This window comes from Oryctolagus cuniculus, chromosome 19, assembly GCF_964237555.1.
Source record: "Oryctolagus cuniculus chromosome 19, mOryCun1.1, whole genome shotgun sequence".
Taxonomy (NCBI): Eukaryota; Metazoa; Chordata; class Mammalia; order Lagomorpha; family Leporidae; genus Oryctolagus; species Oryctolagus cuniculus.
The window spans coordinates 19233015-19258531 of NC_091450.1; the positions used below are offsets into that span (position 1 = coordinate 19233015).

A 25517-nucleotide genomic window follows, 5' to 3' on the forward strand; every position below is an offset into this window, starting at 1 on the left:
AGGGAAGAAGTGGGCTGCCTCGGGGTCAGGGTGCAGCCAGGGGGAGCCCGGCACGCGCCGCCCAGCCCTCTGGGCTTGACTCCCCCCAGGCGGGTTTCTCTGAGACCGGAGGCGCCGGGTCCTCTCAGTCCACTTGCTGTGGCTCGAGCCCCAGCGCTTGGAGCTTCCGTGTCCCTCTAATGCGATTTATTCCTCTGCTCCAGGAGGGGGCACTTGGGGCGTCAGGCTGTCTCGATTGTTGGTAAACACAGCAGGCCAAATCTGAACTTGGTCGTTTGTCTCCTTTTGCTTAGGAACCAGGGAGAACACGCTTGGCTCTTAGGAGTGGGTGGTTGGCACCCAGAAGTACCCTTTCCCCGCAGGCTGCGGGGGGTGGGCCAGGGTGCTCTCAGGACCTTGCTGGCAGGCTGTGTGTTTTTTTTGTTTTTTTTTTTTTGGGGGGGGGGGTGTCGTTTGGGCTGAGGCAGCTGCATGCCCTTGGCCACATCTGTTGTCCTGAAGGTAGCCAGGTTGCAGTTTGCTGCGGGGTTGGGAGCCAGCCGCATGCTGGTTTCGGGTTCCCGGTCTGGGTGTGTTGGGAGCTGTCTGCACGTGGGTTCTTGTTCGCAGACAGAGGCAGACCTGTGGATTGTGTCCTGCTTAGCTCAGGGGCCGTCACAGGGAGACCAGCTCTGCCAGGTCCCACATGGAGGTCTGATGGAGCCTGGCTGTGAATTCTGGTGTCCATTTTATGCCAAGTAAAAGGAAGAGGGAGAGCAGGTGGCCCTACGTGGCATTCTGTGTCAGGATTTGTTTTATTAGTGGCAACTGGCCGTCGATGGCGAGTGAGTCTCGTAGGGGGTGTCCCCTGTTTAGCTTAATGTGGTCATCCAAGAAATCCAGTTGTGTGTGTGTGCTTGAGATTTTATTTCTTTGAAAGGCAGTTAGAGGTCTTCCATCCACTGGTTTACTGCCCGCACTGGTGAGGGCTGGGCCAGGATGAAGCCAGGACCTTCATCCAGGTCTCCCACGTGGGTGCAGGGGCCCAGAGATCTGGGCCATCTTCTGCTGCTTTCCCAGGCACGTTAGTGGGGAGCAGGATCAGAAGTGGAACGGCTGGGGGTTGGGGGTGATTGTGTTTTTATTCTCTGGAGGACTTTGGCTAAAGAAGTTGACAGGTGTGGGGTTTTGTTTGCGGCTGAGTGGTAGCTGACCTTCAATCTGGCCGGTCCCCTCTCCTCCCCCAGTCTTTGGCCTTGCAGACTTGCTCTGCCTCCCTCCCTCGGAAGTCCTAGACTTCGTGAATGGCCCAGTTTCTGGAGGACCAGAGTTTGAGGGTAGGCAGCAGGGGAATCTAAGCCTCCTAGAAAGCAGGCGGCTTCTCTGTTTGTTCAAGGCCAGGAGGCATAACTGTGACCCGGAGCAAGCAGCCGGGCCTGGGTCTCGGTTTCCTTATCTATAAAATGGGCACAGCCTCTTAGGGTTGTTGTGAAGGGGACACGGGTTCGTGTGTCAGCGGCTCGGCTTTGCCTTCCTGAGAGATAAACGATGGTTGCCATCGTTCCAGGTCCGAAGATGAACTTGTGCCGAAGTCCTTGTCCTTCCCCGGGGACTCCCTCTCCCTTCAGCTGTGGGGCTGCGCACCTGCCCCCCACCCCCACCCCATGCATGCCTGACTCCTGTTAGAAATCAAGGGAGCTGGCCCCTGTGGGACTGTATCTACCGTGTCCCTGGGCCAGTATCTGCCACTGAGCCCTCAGGAAATGTCCAGAAAAACAAGTACAGAGAAATGGCCTTGCTGACTTACCACCTGCACAGCAGCAAAAGCCTGGGCGTGTGCGAGCAAAGAGGAACTTTGTTATGGAAATGGAAAGCCCTGGCTTGCTTTGTCCCTGGGTGGGTGGGGGTGATGGAGGGGCTTTGAGGCTGGTGTTCCAGTGATGGTTAGAAGAAGGTCCTGGGCTTTGGCTTGTGGAGTGAGTCGGTCCCAGGGCTGCTGGTTGCCTTGGAGGTGCCCCGGGACTTCCTCCAGCCCAGGAAGCCCCCGATCATTGGACTAAGCGGCCATGGTCTGGGGGAAGAAGACTGTCTTAGGAGTGATTAGAAATTCCTCTTGTGGTGACGCCTGCTCTTGCCTCGGGGCCTCCCAGCAGCCTGTGAAGGAGGGAAGGGACCTTGGCCCCTGCCTTGGACGGCTGTTGAGCCTGAGGCCCAGGGTCGTGTTCTGAGGGGAGGGGATTCGGGGTCCCCCAGGGGGTTGCCCTTGGCCACAGCTCGCCAACCTGTTGGGCTGAGACTCCTGGGAGGCCTCCAGCTCCTCTGTCATTAGTCCTGGAGGCGTCTCACCTCTGGAGCGTGCTGGTCGGGGACCAAAGCCCCTTTACAGGCATTTGTTGGCGGCGCTGATCCCTGGCAGCCCCAGCTTACTGTGTCCCTAAAGGACCCCGGGGCTCCCTCCCCCGGCCCTCCTAGACACAGGCCGACACTGGGGCGTGCTCCACTCCCATCTGCCCTCCCTTTCCGTATCTCATGGGTCAGCAAGTGCTGTCCTCCTTTCCTTCACAAAGTGTCCAACACTGCCTGCTTCTCAGGGCCGGAGCTCCCCGCAGCGGCCCCGGGCACTGTCAGCTGATCCCTGGATTTGAAGCCGGCCTTCCCTCCACCCTCGGGCCTCTGCAGTCTAGTCCCAGGGCAGCAGCTGGAGGGATGCTGTTGAGAAACAGGGCATATCTCTCCTGCTCAGGTGCCTGCCGGGGCTCCCCATCCCCTCGGGGTGAAAAAGGAAGCACTCACAGTGATCTCTGGCCATATCTTGTTTTCTGTCTTAATTTGCTCCAGCGATGACATTGGCTGCCCTGCCAGGCTCCTGCCTCAGGGCCTTTGCACTCGCTGTTTCCATTGCCTGGAATGTCTCCTTACCTTCAAGTCTTTAAAAAAAAAAAAAAAAGATTTATTTTTATTTGAAAGGTAGAGCGAGCAAGTGAGAGAGAGCGAGAGGTATCTCCCATCTGCTGGTTCATTCTCCAAATGGCCAAAATGTCTAGGGTTGGTCTAGGCCAAAGCCAGGAGCTCCCAGCACTGGGCCCGGTATCTGGTACTCAGTCTGCCCACGTTGAAGGAACGCATGGTTTTCGGGTGGGATCGGAGCCTCTTTGCAGAGGTCCTGAGGAGGAGGTGGGCGCTCATCTGTGGGGTGAGATGCTCAGAGTGCCAGTGCCCACGTGCAGCCGTTCAGTCTCATTGCAGCCCTGGTCACCTCCTGATAGGAGCTGAGGTCTGCGCTCCACACTGGGCAGTTAGATCTGGCCCTCCTGGGCGCTGGCCTAGCTTCATTTCAGTTCTGTGAATTCCCCGTATTTACTGATTGGAAGAGTTCGCAGAAACAGCTGGTGTCTGGCCTCAGTGAAAAACGCGAGGATCCGAGCTCTCCGGGGCTGCTTGGTGCTCAGTGGGGCCACCCCCGACAGAACAGGCCGCTGCAGGCCGCGGTCCTTGGCGTGGCAGCCTTCCTCGGGGCACCAAATAGTGCTTGGCCGGTTTGCCTCCTCCCTGACGGAGCCCCCCTGGCCCTGTTGGCCTTGGCCTCACAGCTCCTGCTTTGAAACCCACCCGTACTCCGCGTCACGACTGGGGCCTCTCTGCCTTGCTGGTTGGACGCCACCATGGCCGGGCTCCATGTGGTCGTGGTGGCAGGAGGGAATGGGTCAGCTCGTGGTCACTGCCTCCCTGCCCGAGGAGTTGGAAGCAGGCATCTTATTGGTAGGTTGGCTCTGAATCTTCCCGGCAGGGTGAGGCCTCGTTTTCCTGATCAGATTTTAATGGTCGATCAAATGGGAGTTCATGAAAGCTTGCCTGGCCCTGGCAACCGCAGCTGAAGGGGTTGGGGTCATGGGAAGAGCCCCAGGGGCCCGGGGCAGGTGCACCCAGCTTGGCAGGAAAACGGGGTGAGCTGCTGCTTCAGTGTGGAGGCTGCACAGGGAGGAGGCGGGCAGGGCTTTTGAGGAAGCCAGACTATGGGGCTAGGGGTGCGGCTGGGGCGGGACCCCCTTTCTCAGCTGAGCATTCCTGGGTCGGGGGTGTGGGTGCTGTCCTGGGGCTCAGGATTGTAACAGCATCCCTGGCTTCTGCCCCTCCAAGATTCCAGGAGCACCTCCTCTGTGACAGCTGAAGATGCCGCCAGACCTTGCCCCGGGTCCCCAGGGCAGGTGACACCACAGCTGTCGGTGCAGAGAAGGAATGTGGAGGACTTTCTGGCGAGACTTGTGTCTCGCATCCCTGCGTTTCCCTAGGAGACTAGGCTGTTGAACCTGTAGTCTAATTGGCTTACTGGGGTTGCCTTGGAGAAGCTTAATGAGGTTAAACTCCACTTAGCAAGGGCAGGAGCCGCTGCGCCTGTGTGACCGGTGGGTCTCGGCGGGCAAAGACTCTTTGAAGCCTTACCCCTGCATTTATGACTACCTCGCCCCCGCCCCCGCCCCGGACTAGAGCTCAATTAGAAAGTGGAGATGCTACTTAAGTGTCCCCTTGGCTTAATTGTGGGCTTCATCTCCTGGGGAGGTTGCCAAGGCCTGGCCAGTGGGTGTTGAGGCCCCGGGAGGGCAGCCCCAGGCTGGCCTCCTGGAACCTTCCAGCGACTTCCCCCTCCTGGCTCCGAGTCTCTGGGAGAGCTTGGCTGTGTTTTGTGTTGCCCTCAAGGTAGCTCCTTGCTGGGGAAGGCCCCTCATGGGAGGGCTCTTAGCAAGTGCCCGAGTTTCCCAGGGAGGAGAACCTTAGTGTGGTGGTTCAAGACCGTGGTCCACGCCTGCACATTGTGGTCAGTGCTGTGAAGACCTAGCTGGGGAGCACCAGGTCAGGTGGCGAGCCACATGGAGGACATGTATGCTGAAGGCCTTTCGGAGGGTGTCACATTGACCCGAAGCCTCAGAGGCAAAGCTGGCCGCGGCAGGACCGGGGACAAGGAACAGTCCTCGAGGTGCGGTGTGGTCAGAGCATCATGGGATTGAACTCCCAGGAACCACAGAGCCTGAGCCTGGTCTCATAAAAATCTTGGCTGGAGTGCTCGGCACAACCCATAGGGCTCTGGCACAGGGATTTGGGGGCCTGGCAGGGCAGAGTCCTTGGATCCATTTATGTTTGAATGACTTGCCTTTTTTTTTTTTTAAAGATTTATTTATTTGCAAGAGTTTGAGAGACAGAGGAGAGACAGAGAGATCATCTATCTTCATTCCCCAAATGGCTGTGATGACCAATGGGCCAGGCAGAATCCAGGAGCCTGGATGCTTCATCCGGGTCTCCCATGAGGGTGCAGGGGCCCAAACACTGGGTCCATCTTCCACTGCTTTTGCAAGTGCATTAGCAGGAAGCTGGATGGGAAGTGGAGCGGTGGGGACCTGAATCTGCGCCCACAGGGGATGCCGATGTTGCAGGCGACAGCTTAACCCTCTGCACCACAATGCCGGCCCCGAGTCTTTGCTTTTTAAGGTGAAGTGTATCAGAGTCTCATCTCTGAGAACTGTAGGGCGAGCTTCCTGGGTGGTTCCGTGGGATTCCCCGCGCCCCGGGGGCCTTGGCTTCTCACAGCCCGGAAGACGATAAACTGCCTTCTTTCGAGTTTGCGATGATTTTCTGCAGATTACTAGACAACTCTCTTAAAAATAGTTGTTACTGAATTAATTGATCTGACTGATTTGCATGAGGAAAGCCTTGCACTCCGACTTTTTGATAGTTGCTGTTACTTCGGAAAGGGTGAGCAGGGAGCAGGTGTTTTGCCTAACCGTGAGGACGCCCACGCGCCTGGGTTGAAGAACCAGCTCTGGCTCCTGACCTGCTAATGTAGACTGTGGGAGGCAGCCCTGTGGCTCACAGGGTTGGGTTCCTGGGTTGCATTTCAGGCCTCCCAGCTTTGGCCCTGTCTGTTGTGGGCATCTGGGGAGAGAACCAAGGGCCAGGAGAGCTCACTCTGTCTCCCTCGCTGCCTCTCGAGTAAATGAAATAAAAAATGGTGAACACTCTAGGAGAATATAAAAGGGAAGCTGAACATTCGAAAACTTCCTGCCTCTGCCCTCCGTCTGCAGTAGACTTTAACGATGATCCTTCTAGAAAAACAGTCAAGTGCATAAAAATCTGTAAATATGCACACGGATGTGTGTGTACCTATAATCTCACTTCCCTCTCAGATGGGTTCCTATTCTACATACTGTTTGGTATCTTGTGCTCTTCACTCAAAAAACCAGTCTTGATTTTTCTATGTCTATGCAAATCGAAAGAAGAAAGAAAGCCTTTTTTTTTTTTTTTTTTTTTTGCAAGCCACAGTTTGCCTGTTCACCAGGCCCCTCTTGGTTGTTTAGAGGCTTTTTTTGGCGTGATTGAACATGCTGCAGTGACATGTTCTTGGATGCTGTGTGTACATGTATATAAACAGATGTAACTGACCCAGCAGGATGAGCCTCCACGGGGCACGGGTCTGCGATGAGAGATCCCTGTTTTCAGTTTGATAGTTAACTGCCAGGTCCACTGGACCCACCAGCATTTATTAAGCACCTGTTGGGTTCCTGGGCCAGCAGCGCACAGAGCTTCCCTCTGAGAGGGATTTTGCCCAGTTAAACCTTACATTCCAGAGGGCTTTAGTCAGAAGACCTAAGTAGTGGTTTTGTTACAATTTTTAAAATATGTGCTTAAATTTTAAACATTTTTTTCACTTCCCTATTTTAAAAAATGCTTTAAAGTCAATGATTTAACAATGTGTAAACACTTTACTCATTATCTTGCTATTCTGATTCAATTTTTCCACATAAACTTTTACTTGAGTCATGTAGAGTGTTCTGACTACAAAAAGGACACAAGCAGTATAGAGAGATCTAAATTAAACTTGGACCTACTGCTTTTGGGGCTAAGCAGTAACCACAGTATTCTTGCATTCCTCTCTGTAATCATCTTGTTTGAATCAAAGTGGATGATAATCATGACTGTGCTGTTTTCACTCGCCATGCCCTTGTCGTCACTCCCCCAGAATCTCAGGACTCCTTGGTAATAGTTGTCTAAGACACTCAGTCGGAGACCGGCTGGCGTTAATTCAGCTACTTCCTGTCAATGACCGTTGGTGGCGTTGAATTTTATATTTTGTTCCACTAGCAATGTTCTAGTAAACATTTCTTGTACACGGGCCAAAATGATACCAGTTTTTATTCTTAATACCCGTGGGCTGGTTATGCTCCCAAAAGGTGGTGGCAAATCCTTTCCCAGCCCCTCCCGGCACTGACCTCGGCTGAATCTTGTTGAGTTCATGGTGACGAATCTTTTTTCGTTTGCATTTCCCCTGTGGTTAGAGGCTGAGCAGCCTGCAGCACCTTCCCCCATGGCTTGTGTCTTTTGCGCGTGTCTCTCTGTGTCCTCCTGGGCTGTACATAGAAGGGTTTGTCTCCTTCCTGTTGATCCGCAGGCTGTCGGTCTATAGGGGTCCTTTGTCTATCACGTTTTACTGCAAATACTTTTTTCTTAAAATCAAATATGAACACATGAACTTTAACATAAAGAAAAAAATCAAAGGTCGTGTGTGCGGATACACTGGAGCAAACCAGCTCCAGGACATGTGTTGGGAGGACTGGAGAAAAACTGTCTCACCACGGAGTTCAGTCATTTACAAATCAGTGCATTTCTGGAGTGGACGAATCCTCAGTCATTTCTTAGATGGAATTACATGTAAAACTTCCCCTTGCCTCCTCCCTTTAAAGAGGCTTCTTAAAGGTTTATTTGAAAGGCAGAGAAAGGGAGCGAGAGAGATCAATCTTCTGTCCACTGGTTCACTCCCCAAATGGCCACAGTGGCTGGAGATGAGCCAGGCTGAAGCCAGGAACTCCATCCAGGTCTCCCATGGGAGTGACTTGGACAAGCACTTGGGCCTCTTCTGCTGCTTTCCCAGGGAGCTGGAATAGCTGGGACTATCTGGTGTTCCACGTGACGGCTCGAGCCACTGTGCCGTGACACCAGCCCGAGTCTCCTGTTCTCCACACAGGATGAATTCTTTGTGTCTGGCAATGCTCAGTGGAGGGGCAGCCAGCGCACCACCATCTCCCTGGACAGAGAGCCTCGGGACGCTCTGTCTCATGGGTCTGTGTATTGCTTCATACGCTTCTCCGCCAGTTCCGATGGTAGTCTCAGCTACACCCCCCAGCATCAAACTTACATGCTGGTGGGAAGCGTGCAGTCTGCGTCAGGGCTCTCCATCTCTCCCCACTCCCACCTGAATTCGCTCATCCTGGCCACTCCTGTGTGGCACTGGTCGTTCCTGGCTGGTCTGCGCTGGCCGTCATGTTCCCCCCCCGCCCGCTTTCCTGCCTTGCAGAACAGGTGAGCATCTCCGGTCTCCAGGCTGCGGGTACTTGCTTCACGGGCTCTCTCCTGTCCGTTGCCGTGTTAATATTCCAGTCTGGTCCACGTTTGCGTGTCGTTCGGCAGGGCTGTGTTTATAGATCACAGACCCCCTCATAACTTTGTGTCTGTATTTACTGCTGTAGGAACTTTCCCAGGTTCCTCCTAGAACCTTGGTGATTACACATTTAAATGTCGATCAACCTGCCCGCGTGTTGGTGGACTGTAATTGGGACCTGTGGTTTGACCTTTGCGTGGTCATGGGTTTTTCCATTTTAGGATAATCATTGCAATGGCCATGTCATGGCGACAGCACCTGCTGGCTTATTTCCTTAGAATATATTCTCAGGAGTGGCTTGCGTAGTTCAGAGCATTTGAAAAGCTTCCGCTCTAGCTGTTGCCTTGTGTGTTTCTCCAAAAAGGGTTGGCCCTACTCTCTCTCCTAGCAGCGTCTGAGGATGCCTGGTGTCTCTGGGATGGTGCGTGTTGGTGACAGGCCCATCTCGGTTCCCTCTGGATGGCCTGTGGAGGCTGGAGGTATCCGGCACTGGGGAAGGTGACCTGGTGCTTGTAATTAGGGTGGCTTATCTGGGAGCCCTTTGCTAAGGCCTCTCTAATTTGTTAACCCACGGTCTGTAGGAAAGGCATGTGTTAGATCGGATCCCTGTGTGGAACTATGGTAGGGTGTTTTTTTTTTTTTTTTTAAATGCTTTAAATTTTTCTTTTATGTATTTGGAAGAGAGAGACTGCAGTGCAGTTCAGCAGGGCCACCTTTTTTTTTTTTTTTTTTTTTTTTTTTTTTTGGAAGATGTATTTATTTGAAAGGCAGAGTTACAGAGAGGCGGGGGGGTGGGGGGTCTTTGCTGCTTTACTCCCCAGTTGGCTGCAAAGGCTGGAACAGCGCCAGTCCGAAGCCAGGAGCCAGATACTTCTTCTGGGTCTCCCATGTGGGTGCAGGGGCCCAGGGACTTGGGCCATCTTCCACTGCTTTCCCAGGCATAGCAGAGAGCTGGATTGGAAGTGGAGCAGCCGGGACTCAAACCAGCGTCCATATGGGATGCAGGCGGTGGCCTCACTTGCTATGCCACAGCGCTGTGGGGCCGCCCTTTACTTTTGTCACCCCTGAGATTTGATGTTGGAGGCAGAGCCCTGCCCATGCCTGGGTCACTGCCCTTGGTGTGGGCAGGGACTGGAGAGAGGACTCGCCTCAGGGTGGCCTGATTCATCCGGGTGTCCCCACGGCAGGGCACCTGTGGCAGTTTAGGTTCATCCAAGCTGTGGCTGCAGGGGGTCTCTCTGTAGAGAGTGCCCCGGTCTGGATGCAGCAAGCCCAGGAGGGTTTTGGACAAAATGAGTATCTAGGGTCAGCTCTGAAGTGGGATTGACATGTGGGGAAATTCACACTGTGGGTTTATCTGCACTTGAGAATTAGGGAAGCTTGCTTCGCCACCCAAATCATGGCACACACACGAAGCTGGGCTGTGACAACCACGTGCTTCGGAAGTTCCAGGGTTTCTGTTACTACAAGCACGGTGGTGAGTGAGTTAGCCAGCAGGACTTTTTCTCCGTCTCTAATGTGGTCGAGGTACAGTATGGCGTGGTGAGGTGTGGATCTAAGCACAGGAAAAGCTGAGGATTCTCCACCTTCCCACTCCGCTCGGGTTGATCTTGCTGGCAGGTGCTGTCACGCTCAGTCTGGCTTCCCCACCGATCCTGCATGCGTAGCACCCTGTGAAGACGTGAACAGGACCCCATGAGCACACGTTCCTCACCCTGTCTCCCAGGGCTCACATATCTTGGATCCGACCCATTTTTCTGAATCAACAGATAGTTTACTTGGAGATGAAACGCAGACGGGAACCTAGTGAAGTACTTGGGCTAATAATTGTTCCCTCTTGAGGGGGCTGCTCCCAGCCTTGTTTGTTCACCTCTGAGTGCACGGAGGTCCCAGGGAGAAGCTGAGGCCGGGCTTGGGTGAGTGGACATCCTCATCCCGCCAGATCCCCCGCCGGGTCAGTACCTGGGCCGGGGCCCGTCCTGTCCACAGCCTCGGAGGATCCCCCAGGTTTCCTGTAATTGGCCTTGGTGCTGGGAATCCAGAGGCGTGCAGTGTCTGGTTCACTGCCCTCCTTGAGTGGGCAAATAGGCAGAAAGTCAGAACCGTGGAGTGCAGTGGGAGGGGCCGGGTGGCGCACTGCGGTGGACGGTTTGGGGTGGCTGGATGGAGAAGAGGGCCCCTTGAGTGGGGGAGGCTATGTTATGATCAGGGATTGTCTGGATGTGGCGATGTGACACAGTGGCTTAAGGTGTATGAGCTAACTTCTCTGTCGTGACATTGTGGTCCTCGAGATGGTTATAGGCTCAGGCTCTTCCCATCTCTTTGCTCTGCTGTCCTGGGGTGCTGCCCTCTACAGACCAAGATGGTGCACCCCCACGTGCCCCTGTGAACCGCTGGGAGGGGGAAGGAGGGTCATGACCCGGAGGTGGCCCACAGTTCTGTTCTTCACATCCCATTGGCTGATAGCCGGTCACCTGACTGCATGTACCTGCAAAGGAGACTGGGAAATGTAGTTTCCTTTCTGGACAGCTGCGTGCCCAGCTGATTATGTTACTAGTGGCTGAGGGAGAATGGATATTGGAGTGCAGCCAGCAGTTTCTGCTACATAGGCGAAAGCAGAAGGTGAGCGTGTTCTAGGCAGTGCATAAAGGACGTGCAGATGCCCCAGCCTGACAGCAAAGGCCAGCGTGGCTGCGAGCTCAGATGGAAGCGGGCAGGAGGACAATGGACCTGTGGAGCTTGGCTCCTCCAGGACGTTTTGGTTGCTCCCCCTCCCCGCCTACCTGCCTAGCCAGGAATTCTGACAGGGGCGTTGGAAGCACCGTAGAAAGGACCAGTGACTAAACCAATTCTAGTTTCTGCTTTATGCGTGTCGTACTGTGTCACTTTGGTAAGAGGTTTTGGGTTTTTATGTTTTTATTTTTATTTTGTTTGAAAGGCACAGAGGGAGAGAGAGAATATGGGAACTTACACGCAGGGGCTGGTGCCGTGGTGCAGAGGTTTAAAGCCCCTGTCTGCAGAGCCAGCATCCCACATGGGCACCGGTTCAAGTCCTGGCTGCTCTGCTTCTGATCCAGCTCCCTGCTATGGCCTGAGAAAGCAGCGTAGGATGGCCCAAGTCCTTGGGCCCCTCACCCACATGGGAGACCCGGAAGAAGCTCCTGGCTTCAGGTCGGCTTAGCTCCAGCCACTGCGGCCTTTTGGGGAGAGAACCAGTGGATGGAAGACCTCTCTTTCTGTCTCTACCTCTCTCTGTAACTCTTTAAAATAAATAAATCTTAAACACACACACACAGAAATCTCCCATCTGCTGATTCACTCTGCAAATGCCCACAAAAGCCAGGACTGGGCCAGGCCAAGGCCAGGGGCCAGAAACTGCACCTGGGTCTCCCACATGGGTGACAAGGACCCAACCACTGGAGCCATCACTGCTGCCTCGCAGGATGCGTCAGCAGCAGGGCGCTGGGCTGGCAGTGGAGGAGCCAGGTCCTGAACCAGATGCCCAGCTACGGAAGGTGGAGTCCCCAGCAGTGTCCTAACATTTGGCGTCAAGAAATAGAAATCCTGGGGCTGGGGCTGGGGCTGTATTGCTGGCATCTCATGGGGCACCCATTCGAGTCCCAGCTGCCCCACCTCTGATCCAACTCTCTGCTGATGTGCTTGGGAAAGCAGTGAAAGATGGCCTGAGGGCTTGGGCCCCTGCACACCTGTGTGGGAGACCCGGATGCAGCTCCTGGCTGTGGCCTGACCCAGCCCTGGCTGTTGGGGCCATCTGGGGAGTATACCAGTGTGTGGATCTGTCTGTCTCTCTGCCATTCAAATAAGTAAAATAAACTTTTTTTTTTTTTTGATAACAGAAAGCCTGACATCCCCCTCCTCTGTGAACTAAACATAATGATTTAAAAAAGAAAATGTTGGGAGTTGGATTACTTCTGGTAGTTGCTGGCGTTGGCTTAGCGCTCCAGTGGCGTGAGGGCTGAGGTCTTCCTCAAGGCCTCATAATGGTTGCTGCAGCTCTGTCGATCGCATGTATGTTCAGGGCAGGAATGGGGAAGGATCACACCAGCCTCGTCCATAATTGGAGGAAGTCCAGTCGTTCCAGCCAGTCCTTATTCCTGAACTGCAGACTCATGTTTGGGTACAAGGCAGGCAGGAAAAGTGAGCACTGGCTTTTTGCTTCCCAAGTGGGAGTCAGAAATAGGGCTGCTGGGCAAGCTGTTGAGTAAGGCAGCAAGGGGTATCTACTTCTTAGTGGTCTTTAAGTTTTTAAACCTTAATAAATTTATACCCAGATTTATTTGGAATATCTGTGAAGCTGCAGATTGGTCACATTCACGTGTTCACCTGGTAGCTGTTAAAGAGAACAGAATGTCCCTCAGTGTCCGGGAGACTTGGTCCCAGCCGCCCGTTGGGTACCATGACCAGCAGGTGGTCAGGGCCCTTATGTAAAAATGGCATAATATTTGCATAATTAAGAACATCTCCCTATATGCTTTAAAACATTTCTGGGTTACTTACAATAACTAATACAGTGTCAGTGCTAAGGGAATAGTTGTTATACTGTGTTGTTTAGGGAGTGAGAAAGAAAAGAGTCTGTATGTGTTTGGCACAGTGTGTGTGTGTGTGTGTGTGTGTGTGTTTTATCTCTTCAGTCTGTGGTTGAATCCATGGCTGTGGAACCGATGAATGGCGAAGGCTGTTCAAAGAAACAAAGATCCTTTTTTTTTTTTTTTTTAAAGAGATTTTATTATTTATTTGAAAGCAGAATGACAGAGAGAGAAATACATCTTCCATCCGCTTGTTCACTTCCCAGATGGCCACAATGCCCGTGGCTGAGCCATGCCTAAGCCAGGAGGCTGGAACTCCAATCGGAGTCTCCCAAGTGGGTACAGGGGCCCAAGGACTTGGGACGTCTTCCATTGCTTTCCCAGGTGCATCAGCAGGGAGCTGGTTGGGAAGTGGAACAGCCGAGACTTGAACCGGTGTCCATATGGGATGCTGGCACTGTAGGCACCAGACCTAATCTGCTGTGCTACAATGCTGGGCCTTTCGTAGAGATACTTGCAAGTCCTGTAGATCGGGGGGGGGGAGGGTCTTACCCTGGGTAATGCTGTCCGCTTGCCAGTCGTCACAGCCAGGGGAGGGAGTTGGTGCTGACGGGTAGTGGGTAGAGGCCAGGGATGTGCTGAATGCCGTACAGTGCCCAGAATGGCCCCTCTCCCTGTCCCAAAGCAAAAGACCGGCAGGCCCCAAGCCTCAGTAGTCCTGCAGTTGAGAAACCTCGGCCTGGGCTGCAGCCTCCTCGTTTTAGCCAGTGCTGCTGTTTCCCAGTCCCTCGGCACTGTCTGTAATCGGGGGTCCCCCCGGGAGACTCGGCACCGCTGTCTAATCGGGGGTCCCCCCAGGAGACTCGGCACCGCTGTCTAATCGGGGGTCCCCCTGTGAGACTCAGCACCGTCTGTAATCGGGGGTCCCCCCAGGAGACTCGGCACCGTCTGTAATCGGGGGTCCCCCCAGGAGACTCGGCACCATCTGTAATCGGGGGTCCCCCCACGAGACTCAGCACCGTCTGTAATCGGGGGTCCCCCCAGGAGACTCGGTACCGTCTGTAATCGGGGGTCCCCCCAGGAGACTCGGTACCGTCTGTAATCGGGGGTCCCCCCCAGGAGACTCGGCACCGTCTGTAATCGGGGGTCCCCCCAGGAGACTCGGCACCGTCTGTAATCGGGGGTCCCCCCACGAGACTCAGCACCGTCTGTAATCGGGGGTCCCCCCATGAGACTCGGTACCGTCTGTAATCGGGGGTCCCCCTGTGAGACTCAGCACCGTCTATAATCGGGGGTCCCCCCACGAGACTCGGCACCGCTGTCTAATCGGGGTTCCCCCCACGAGACTCAGCACCGTCTGTAATCGGGGGTTCCCCCACGAGACTCGGCACCGCTGTCTAATCGGGGGTCCCCTCGGGAGACTCGGCACTGTCTGTAATCGGGGGTTCCCCTGCGAGACTGTACAGCAGCAGCGCCTGTGTCTGGTGGCGGCCAGCTGGCGGTCAATCTCTGTTCCCACAGATGATCCTCAGGTCTCCCACAGTCCTGTGCTTGTCCTCACGCCATCTCTGTGTGGGAGCAGGCATTTGGCGCGGCAGTTAAGATACTGCTTGGGATGCCCGCGTCTGAGTGCCGGGGTTCAAGTCCCGGCTCCGCTTCCACTTCTAGCTGCCTGTGAGTGTGCATGCTGGGAGGCAGCAGATCGTGGCTTAGCTGCCCCGGTCCCTGCCACCCACGTGGGAGACCTGGGTAAGCTCCTGGCTCTGGCCTGGTCCAGCCCTGGCTGCTGTGGGCATGTGGGCGAGTGAACCAGTGTGTAGATCTCTCTCTCTCTGCCTTTCGAGTGGATAGAAATACATTTGCAAATGTGGGTGTGAATTCCTGAGGTGCCCCTCGTGGCTGGTGAGGGGGCAGCTCCTGGGCCGTGAGGCTGCAGGGGTTGAAATCAGAGCCCCCTTTGCCAGGCGAGCCGAGTGCGAGTGCTTGACACAGAGAGGCCCGTGTCGTGGAGGGCGCTTCTCCCGAGGGCGGGAGGGGCCTGTGGCCTCCTGGTGAGCGTGGCCTTTGGAAAGGGCGATGCTTTGGCAAGGAGGAGGTGTTTCTGCCTCCTCTCTGCCTGGGTTTGGCAAAAACAACCCGGCCCAGGCATGCGCTCGATGGAGATGGGAAGGCAGCTGGCGGGCGGAGGGGATCAGAGGTCTGGTCTCTGGCAGCTTTGCCTGAGCTGGCCTGGCCAGGTAGTCTACCCTCCCTGACGGTTCCACTCGGCATCCTAGCGAAGGCAGTTGAGTTGCTGTGGAGGGGAGAGAGAGAGAGAGAGAGTGTGTGTGTGTGTGTGTGTGTGTGTGTAACAAGAGAAAGAGAGGGAGAGGGGTAGAGGGGGTGGGGGAGGACACGATTGCCTTTCTCCAGGGGTCAGCATGGCTTTTGACTTTCCTTCTGGGATCTGGAGACTTGGGAAGAAGCCGCGCATTCAGCTCGGAGAAGTCGGCCCAGCCACGTTTCATGGCATCCGAGAGGCCAGCAGCTGTGTGCTCCGTGCCCATCTTACAGATGTTTGCCTATGAAGATGAGGCCAGCAGTGTTTGCAGCGGGGGCTGCTGGCGGGACACAGACCCGTGTCAGTGACACGGAGACGGGAAGGAGCACAGTGCAGTGGTAGCTTCCTGCTCTTCCCTCCCTCCCACTTTCCTTCCTTCCTCTTCTGGATGCTGGTCCGGTATTGTTGCGCTAAGTGCTGGGGACGCGCACCATGGCGAGGGTGAAGTCCACTGTCCCTGAATCATGAGCACAGCTGTGTGCAGGTTTGCAGGAACAAAAGCAGTACAGAGCCAGGGCAGCGCTGCTGCAGATCCTGGCTCTGATGCCTGCGGGGTGTGTGTGACCTCAGACCAGTGCCTGCCTCTCTGGGCCCCCATCCTCTTGTGTGCAGAGTGGAGATACTAGCGGCATCTGCCTTCACTGAACGAGGTCGTAGCTCGGTGCACGGTGCACGCGCTGGTCCTTTCACTGCGCAGTGCCGTTGCTAACATCGCTAGAGCATTGCCTTGTGTAGTGATCAGCTTCGTCTCTGCTGTTACACGGCGGTCCCCGCCCTCATCCGTGGTGAACTCTGAGCATCAGGAAGCAGACTGTGGTGCCGAGAGCCCTGGATGTTGACGTAGTTCCAGCTTGGGCTCCGAAGTGGCCCTGGTTAGCTTCAAGTCCTCTGTGTGCCGTGGTCTCCTTGGCCTGGCTCAGGGAGTTTCCTATTGTGTAGCCAGGGGCGCAGGAGTGGCTCCTAACCGGGATTCAGTAAGCTGGTGCATGGAAGGCGTGAGTGCCTGAAAAGCCATCTGTGGACAAGGAGACGGACCCTCCCATTGTCTGCTTAAAGATTGGTTTCATTTATTTCTAAGGCAAAGCAACAGAGAGGTGGAAAGAGAGAGAGCGAGTTCGCTCTTCCGTCCTCTGGTTCACTCCCCAGGTGGCCACACTGACTGTAGCGGCTGGGGCTGGGCCAGGCCGAAGGCAGGAGCCAGGAGCTGCATCCCTGTCTCCCGTGGGGGTGGCAGGGACTGACATGCGTGAGCCATGACCTGCTGCCTCTCAGGGTGCGCATGAGCAGGAAGCTGGGTCAGAAGCAGAGTAGCCGCGAACCAGGCACTCCAATAGAGGAGGCGGGCGTCCCGCGGGGCGACTTAACCACTGTGCCCCACACTTGTCCGCTGCGTGTGGGCCAGAGAATGGGAGTCCCAGGTAGGTGGCCGGTGCCTGCACGTGGGCGTGAACAAGGAGGCCCCAGAATCGGGCTCCAGACCACTGACTCATTTTTTGACGAGATCCCTGGCCCAGTTCGCTTGGATCCTCTGGGCTTGGGAGTTGTTCTGGTTCTGCTGTCGCGAGCGGTCGAGCTTGTACTCCCAGTTCCTCTTGCTGCTGCTCGGGCTATTTTTGGTCTTGGCCTTTAAGCAGGGCTGGTTGGGTCAGAGGTGGGGGTGGATTCTCAGGCCTTACCCTGCAGGTGCTCTGGGTTGCTCCCGAGGTGGACTGGTGCGCCCCTTCTCTCATTGGCCGAGTCCCTCCCGTAGCAGCAGGTGCATTAGATGGGCTTTGGGGAAATTCCAGTGGACAGGAAGGAGAGACCCTGAGAAGTCTAGGGAGAGACGGTCACCAGTTGGGATTGTGCCTGGGACTGCTCTGAGCTCTCTCAGTGCCACCCTGGGAAGCAGCGGCCGTGGTAACAGGAGGCCACGAGAGACGTGAAGGCACCAGCTAGTTGGCGGCAGAAGCGGGTCAAACCTGGCCGTGTGGCTCTGTGCTGCCCCATGAGCACACAGGTGCTGAGGGGGATGGGCAGCTTTTGGTCATGGTGCCCGAGGGGGAGAGGGCCAGGCAGGAGCCCCCTCTCCTCCCCCTGGCGTTTGAGGCTGTCCTGTGGGGTAGGTGGGAAGGAGCCGCACGGGCCACAGGAGGTCCTGGGGCCGGGGAGGGCACAGCTGGGTGGGTCTGGAGGAGGCTGGGGAGAGAAGGGTCTTGTGAGGATTGGCATGACCGTGCCTCATAGGGCTTGGTGAGACTGCGGTGCTGGGAGCCGTGAGTGACCCTCGCGTGCTGGTGTTGGCCCCAGGCACTGTAAGCACCACTCGGATTTCACTCTCAGAGCGCCTCTGGTGCAGGGTTAGTTAAGCCACCACCTGGGACACTGGTGTCCCCTGTCAGCCTGGGTCCAGTCCAGGCTCTGCTCCAATTCCAGCTTCCTGCTGATGCACACCCTGAGAGGTCACAGATGATGGCCCAAGTAGCTGGGTCCCTGCCACCCACATGGCAGAACCAGATGGAGTTCCTGACTCCTGGCTTTGGCTTGGCCCAGCCCTGGCTCTTGTGGGTGTTTGGAGTGTGAACTAGCGGATGGAAGATCAATCAATCTCTCTCTCTGCCTCTTCAAATAAAATAAAAGAAATAAATTAAAATCCTAGCCCTATGATGTTGATAGTGTGTCATTCCCATTTTATAGCTGGGGAGAGGAGGCGCAGAGAGCTTGTGTGATTTGCCCTGGGGAAATGCAGTGGCGAAGCTGGCTCAGGTCTGGCTGTGCAGCACCTCCCTGCCATGGTGATTGGTGTGTCCACAGTGGCCACCATAATGACCTGTCCTACATCAGCTGTCATGAGTGCTTCCCGGGTCAGTGGCAACAATAGGAGGACCCAGGGGGCTGGGCCAGAGGGGTCTCTTGGCTGATCGTGGAGTGAGACAGATTAGATTGAAAAAATAGGTCTTCTGGGGGCTTCAGCATCTCGGCGTGTTGCTTCGTGGGCTGCTGACTGAGCGGTGATGGCCGGAGCAACAGTCACACCATGGTGGCAGTAGCAGCAGTGGACTCAACCCCCTGGCAACCACTGGTGAGAGCCGCTGGGAGACGGCGTTACTCTTTCCACCGGACACTGGGAGTCCGCGTGGTGGGGTGACTCTGCCAAGGCCACACAGCCAGGAAGTGGGAGTGCCCCTCCTCCCAGCACCGCCTCGCTCCCTGCCCGTGTCTGGAGGGCCGCAGTTGGAAGAGACCTCAGGATGGGAGAGGTGTGTGCCAGGCCACCCCTCGGGACAGGGGCACTGGGGCGTCCCCAAGGGGGTGCTTCAGGATGCCAGTGGTTTTTCTAGTCTCCTGTTCTTAGCTGTCTTCAAAGGAGAGTTAGAGAAATGTGCTCCCTGGGTTTCACAACACCCAGGAGCTTTTGCAACATGTGGGTGGTGCAGAATTTTCCGGGGAGCTCAAACAGTGTCCTGATGGGAACCCCTGAGGGAAGCTCTGTCCCCGGCACTTACAGCCTGGCCTTGGGCTGTACTTGTCACCTGGGCCTCCTTTCATTCTTTGTGGATCAGAGAAACAGGGAGAGACAGTGAGTGGGGAGTGAGCTCCCTTTTGCCGGTGCACCCCCTCCCTCCCCACGTGGCCACAGTGGCTGGAGTCTGGATCCAGGGACTCAGTCCAGGTGTCCTCTGTAGGGGAGCGACTCAGCCACTTGAGCCATCATGTGCTGTCTCAGGCTGTGCCTTGGCAGGAGCCGGAGCCAGGGATGGAACCCGGGTACTCGGGGGGGCGGTGGGCGTCCCGGCCCTTCGGTTCCACTTTGGAGTGTAATTGCCGCCCTGAGCACGCTGGCCGCTGTCTTCCTTCTCCATATTCCTGTCCTTCCCTCCTCTCCACGCCCACGCCCACGCCCACGCGTCTTAGCATCCTGACCCGTCAGCTTGCCTCGCGTTGGACGTCCTCCAGGAAGCCTGTGCTGACCTGCCAAGTGGCAATAAAGACCAGAGCTTCCGCTGGTGGAGCGGCCGCTGGCTGCCTGTAACACCTCTGGGCGGGGCCATCTCCCGCCCCCTTTACTCCCCCGAGCAGCTTCCTCCCCCAGCTGGAAGGGTTGGGGTGCAGTTGAGGTCATCGGATGTGTGCATTTCGTCTCAGCCTTATCTCTGGAAGGCAGGTGTCATCCCTGTCTCCACCCCACTTCCTCCTTTGCTTTGTGAATTAACCCCTTTCTCTTCTCTGGACATCTCCTGCCTTTAAAAAAAAAAAAAAGATTTATTAATTATTTGAAAGGAAGAGTTATGGAGAGGAAGAGACAGACCCTGTGTCCACTGGTTCACTCCCCAAATGGCTGCAATGGCTGGGGCTGGGCCAGCCCAAAGTCCGGAGCTTCATCTGGGTCTCCCACGTGTGTGGAAGGGGCCCGTCGTTTGCTTACATTCCCAGGTGCATTAGCAGGGATTGGAAGCAGAGCCACCCGGATTTGGACGGGCTCTCTAATTCAGGATGCCGGTGTCTCAGGTCGCGACATAACCTGTCACACCTTTTGTGCTTTTAAAATCTTCTGTGTTAGCTGTGTAGGTTCCTGTCCTGCCTCGCATTCAGGACCCCAGACTCCTTCAGGGTGGTGTCTGGCTGAAGTCCAGATACAAGCAGCAGGTACCTCAGGGTCAGTAGTTTGGGGAGCAGGAGGGGGGCCTGGGGAAGCGGTCAAGGCAGTGGCTCTCAGCTGGGAGAGCGCCCCAGGGGACATCTGGTAAAGTCTGGAGTCATTTTTGTTGTGGCAGCTGATGGGGTGGGGTTGGAGTGGAGGCCAGAGATGTCCCTAAGCTTTGTACAGTGAGCGCACAGGACAGAGTGATCGGCCTGAAGTGTCAGGGTGCTGGGCTGAGAAACCCTGGGTTGTGGGAATACGTAGTCAGGTTGTGGGCGACATGGCAATGGGAAAAGGCACTGCACTGACAGATTTTTAACAAATACAAAGGAATCCATGTCTGGATGATGTCTCATCTTACTGAAGTGATGGACTATTGTCTGTGTGCTTGTTGATTGTTTGGGGAAGTATTTCACAGCGAAGATGAAAATTGCTTCCTGTCAGAATGACCCTGGGTCTTAGAAAGATTGATCTATTTGAAAGAGTGACGCAGATACTGATCGACTGATCTTCCACCTGCTGGTTCACTCCCCAAATGGCTACAACACCCATTGCTGAGCCAGACTGAAGCCAGGAGTCAGGAACTCCCATCTGGGTCTCCCATGTGGGTGGCAGAGGCCCAGGCACTTGGACCATTGTCTGCTGCTTTCTCAGCCGCATTAGCCGGGAGCTGGATCAGGGGCAGAGCAGCCAGGACTGGAATTGGCGCTGGTCCGGATGCCAGTGTTGTAAGCAGGGGCTTAACCTGCAGTGCTGAGTGCCAGCTCCTCTGTGTTCGTGATGTACCATGTGCCGTGTGAGTGCACGTGTGCATCTTTTCCTGAGAGCCCTGCTGGGCCGTGATTCACATGCCCCGTGGTCCCCAAGGAAACTAACGGCTCTGAGGCCTGCAGCACATTTGGAGCTGTACCTGCATCCCTGTCGTCACTGTTGGCACGTTCTCATCCACCTGCTCGTCTCTATGTTCTTAACCCCGGGCAAAATACGGGCCCTGCACGGGGATCACAATGTTGTCTGCTCTTTGTGTGCCCATCAGCCGATTCTGCAGGTCTTTGCTGAGTGTCTACTTGGCCCTGGGTACTGTGCAGTGGGAGGGGAGTGGGATAGACGAGAGCCTTGGTTGCCAGAGTCGGGGCAGAGTAGCTGTGCAAGGTATAAAATACTTACCCTCGTCAGTTCCTGCTGTGGCTCCTGACTCCAGCTTCCTGACTTCCAGATCCTGGGAGGCAGTTGTCTCTCTGCCACTCACGGGAGACCTGGGCTGAATCCCCAGCCCTAGCCCTTGTGGACGTTTGGGGACTGGACCAGCAGATGGGAGCACTCTGTGTGTCTGTCCCTCTCTATCTGCATCTCTATCTCTTGAATAAGTTTTTTAGAAATTAAACAATTAGATCAAGCCATTGGAAACTGCCAGCATTCAATAACTGCTGATTACTTTCTTGGGCGGTGCACGTTTAGATACTTTTCCATTGTTTTATCAAAGTTTAAACAGTATATGGGGCCGGCGCTGTGTCACAGTGGGTTAGCGCCCTGGCTTGAAGCGCCGGCATCCCATATTGGCGCCGGTTCTAGTCCCAGCTGCTCCACTTCCCATCCAGCTCTCTGCTGTGGCCTGGGAAAGCAGTGGAAGATGGCCCAACTCCTTGGGCCCCTGTACCCGTGTGGGAGACCAGAAGAAGCTCCTGGCTCCTGGCTTCGGATTGGTGCAGCTCCACCCGTTGCAGCCATCTGGGCAGTGAACCATCGGATGTCTCTCCTCTCTCTGTATAACTCTGACTTTCAGATAAATAAATAAATCTTAAAAAAAAAAGTTTAAACAGTATACAGCAATGATAGCTACACAGTAATTTTTTCCGCAAGATTTATTTATTTATTAGAGAGGCAGAGATTAGTGTCTTTCATCTGCTGGTTCACTCTCCAGATGGCCTCAACTGCTGGAGCTGGGCCTTTCCAGAACCAAGAGCCTCTTCCTGGTCTCCCACACGGGTGCAGGGGCCCAAGGACTTGGGCCATCCTCTACTGCTTTCCCAGGCCACAGCAGAAAGCTGGATCAGAAGTGGAGCAGCCGGTACTTGGACCGACACCCATATGGGATGCCAGCGGCACAGCCAGCGGCTTTATCTGCTACGCCACAGTGCTGGCCCCACAGTAATGTTTATAGAGCTATAAACCCCTGGAAATGGGTCCACCTTCCTTTTGTGACACGTGAGAGACTAAATTCCCGTAGGATTTCCTGGGTGGGCACTGAGCCTTCTTTTTAAGGCTCTGCAGGTGATCAGACTGAACCAGGGCCTGTGTCCTTGTTTCCTGCCCCCTCCAGCTTAGCAGTCTTTAAGCCAAGCCCCCGATTAGAGATTAGATTAGCGTGTGTGAGTCAGGCTCTGACTGTGTTTCCTTTAGCTTAAGAAGCAGTTTCTAAGGGAATTCATTGTGTCATTGTTTGGAATAGCAGAATCCTGGCAGCTGCCCAGGTGGCGGCCGGTCCCCAGGGGCTGGGTGAGTGCAGGACCTTCCTGCTTGCACCAAGGGAGTGGGGAGAGAGGCTGTGCTTTGTGTACTGATGTGGAACAGCCTCTGAGGTCCAAGTGTTAAAAAATTCTTATTTGAGAAACAGAAACGAATGAGCGCACATGTGAGCTCCTAACTGTTGGTTCGCTCCTCAAATGCCCACGACAGCCGGGGCTGGGCCGGGCCAAAGCCAAGAGCCCAGAACTCAGTCTGGATCTCCCGCCTGGGAGGCAGGAACCTTGATCGGAAATGCAGCCGGAATTCGCACGAGGCACCTTGGTAGGGAATATGGGTGTCCCAAGAGGGACTGCCGTGCCTAACGCCTGTCCCCACGCTCCAAATTTGCAGTGACAACATCTAGATACAGTCGGCTGGCTTGTTTGGCGTGATACCGCTTGTGTGAAGAAGGAGACTGGTGAAAATGTTTTGGGATTGGCACAAAGACTTTGAGAAGGATCCATAAGAAATTCAGAAATGGGCTGTGTGTGGGGAAGGAGAGGGAGGCAGAGTGATTCACCTGTACATACACACCCACACACAGAAGGCATCCACGCATGCACACATAGAAGGTACATATGTATACACATATACATGCATACACATGCATACACACGTATAGACGGCACCCATGCATACACACGCATACACCCACACACACATTTTGTAATTCGAGTGAATTCCTATTTCCGTTGTCCGTGGCTCCCCTCTTCGGGCAGCATCTGCGGGGCAGCCCCCCGTCGGATGTGGACGGTGTTTCAGAAAGGGCTGGGAGTGCCCGGGGCGTCTGGTGCAGTGGTCAGGACCCTGCTTGGGACCTGCACACCCATCTCGGAGGGCCTGCTTCCAGCGCTGACTGCTCCGCTTCTGAGTCCTGCCTCCTACTGAGGCACAGCCTGGGAAGCAGCCGGTGACGGCTCAAGTGCACGAGTCCCTGCCGCCCACTTAGAAGACCCACATTGGAAGTTGTTGCACAGCTGTTTCCGGGGCGGTGTGAGGAGGAGTGGGACTCCCAGTGGGTGGCAGCCGCAGCCGCAGCCGCTCCCCGCGGAGGGAACGTAGGCGGTCCCGGTCCACATCCTGCGAGAGAGAACACCAGCGCCGGGCAAGGTCCCGGTCACGGGATAGAGACCGGAGAAGGAGCTGCTCCCAATTCCCGCACAGAAGACACTCCAGATTTCCAAGACGACATAGATCCACCTCTCCTTCCCCGTCTCGGCTCAAAGAAAGAAGAGATGAGGAAAAGAAGGAAACAACAGAAGCAAAGAGCAACGAACGTCAGAACGCTGAGGAGGACTTGGAAGGCAAAACAGAGGAAGAAATAGAAATGATGAAGTTAATGGGGTTTGCGTCCTTTGACTCCACCAAAGGGAAGAAGGTAGATGGTTCTGTAAATGCTTATGCCATAAATGTGTCTCAGAAGAGGAAGTACCGGCAGTATATGAACCGAAGAGGTGGATTCAACAGACCTTTGGATTTCATTGCATGAGAATTGAAAAATTGAAGACTGATTTTTTTTCTCATCTTGATCAGAGAGTGGATTTTATACATGTATTTATTTATTTTTTTTTTTATTTTTTTTTATTTTTTTATTTTTTTTTTTTGACAGGCAGAGTGGACAGTGAGAGAGAGAGACAGAGAGAAAGGTCTTCCTTTGCCGTTGGTTCACCCTCCAATGGCCGCCGCGGCCGGCGCGCTGCGGCCGGCGCACCGCGCTGATCCGATGGCAGGAGCCAGGAGTCAGGTGCTTTTCCTGGTCTCCCATGGGGTGCAGGGCCCAAGCACCTGGGCCATCCTCCACTGCACTCCCTGGCCACAGCAGAGGGCTGGCCTGGAAGAGGGGCAACCGGGACAGAATCCGGCGCCCCGACCGGGACTAGAACCCGGTGTGCCGGCGCCGCTAGGCGGAGGATTAGCCTAGTGAGCCGCGGCGCCGGCCATGATTTTATACATGTATTTAATATGCATCAAAAAGGAGATCTCAGTTCTTCTCCTTATAAAGTAAGCGAATCTTATTTATGATGTGTGGAATCTTATTTATGATGTGTGTAGCCCACTTACCGTGCCTCAGAAGAAGAAAGGCTGAATGTTAGTGTTTTTCTCTTAGGAAACACCATTTGGGGCAGTCATCACCCCATTTTCTTTGTCCTTATTCCTGTGGAAAGTGTATGTGCTTTCTTTTTGAATGCTCATTGGGACTTTTTTTTTAAAAAAAAAAACATGACAGTAGTTTTTTCCAATAAAGCAATATTTCTACCCCCCCCTTTAAAAAAAAAAAAAAAAAGAAGATCCACATTGAATTCCAGGCTCCTGGCTTTGGCCTGGCTCAGTGCTGGCTGTGGCAGGCATTTGGAGAGGTGGACCAGCAGGTGAGCGATTTCTGTCTCTGTGCCTTTCATCAAATCAGCAGAAAAATCAGGAGTGTCCATGGAGCGCAGAGCCTAGGGCTCACAGAGGGGTCTTGTCAGATGCAGACTGACCTTGAGGCTGGGACTCGGCCTGGGCAGGGCTGCAGGGGCGTGAACAGGTGTGAGTACCGGAAGCCAGCCTTGCTTCCCCGTCGGCTGTTTCTAGTGCCTGCCACATCCGTTTCTGTGGCTGCCATAGCAAACACAGAGCGTAGTGGCTTTGGCCAGCACACGTATGTTCTCTTCTGGACCTGGAAGCCAGAAGTCCAGAATGCTGGGCTGGTGTCCTTCCGGAATTTCTTGGGGCAGAGCCATTGTCTTGCTAGCCCAGCTGCGCTGTTTCTTGAGCCCCCCCTGGCTCTCCGACCTGCCTGTCTTTATCTTTCCCCAGGTGATACCCTGGAGAGTCCACGGGACACTTGTAGCTCATCCCAGCCTGTGTCCCCATCCCAAGACCCTTAGTGCCACCTTAATGTCCAGGTGCAGATCCCCCTGCCCTGGACAGTCCCACAGCCTGCTGCTGGGGACTGGGGCTGTGGGGCTGCTTGCCTGCCAGCCTGGTCCAGGGCACGCAGGAGGGACTCGGCCCACCTTCACTGAGTGGAAGAAGGGGTCACTTCTGAGGCTGGAGGCTGTGGGAGGGACAGAGCTTGGGGTGAAGAGCAGTGCTGTTTACTGAGTCCCTAAGGTGCGCTTTGGTCCGGGCCTCATG

General features: G+C 55.0%; 1 protein-coding gene and 1 pseudogene across 1 annotated transcript in view; both read left to right on the forward strand.

Annotated features, from left to right (window-relative positions):
• Nucleotides 1-25517, forward strand: part of ABCC1 (ATP binding cassette subfamily C member 1 (ABCC1 blood group)) — a 130811-nt gene that overhangs the window by 780 nt on the left and 104514 nt on the right. The window lies entirely within an intron of this gene.
• On the forward strand, nt 818-25137 carry LOC100346102 (U4/U6.U5 small nuclear ribonucleoprotein 27 kDa protein pseudogene; annotated as a pseudogene).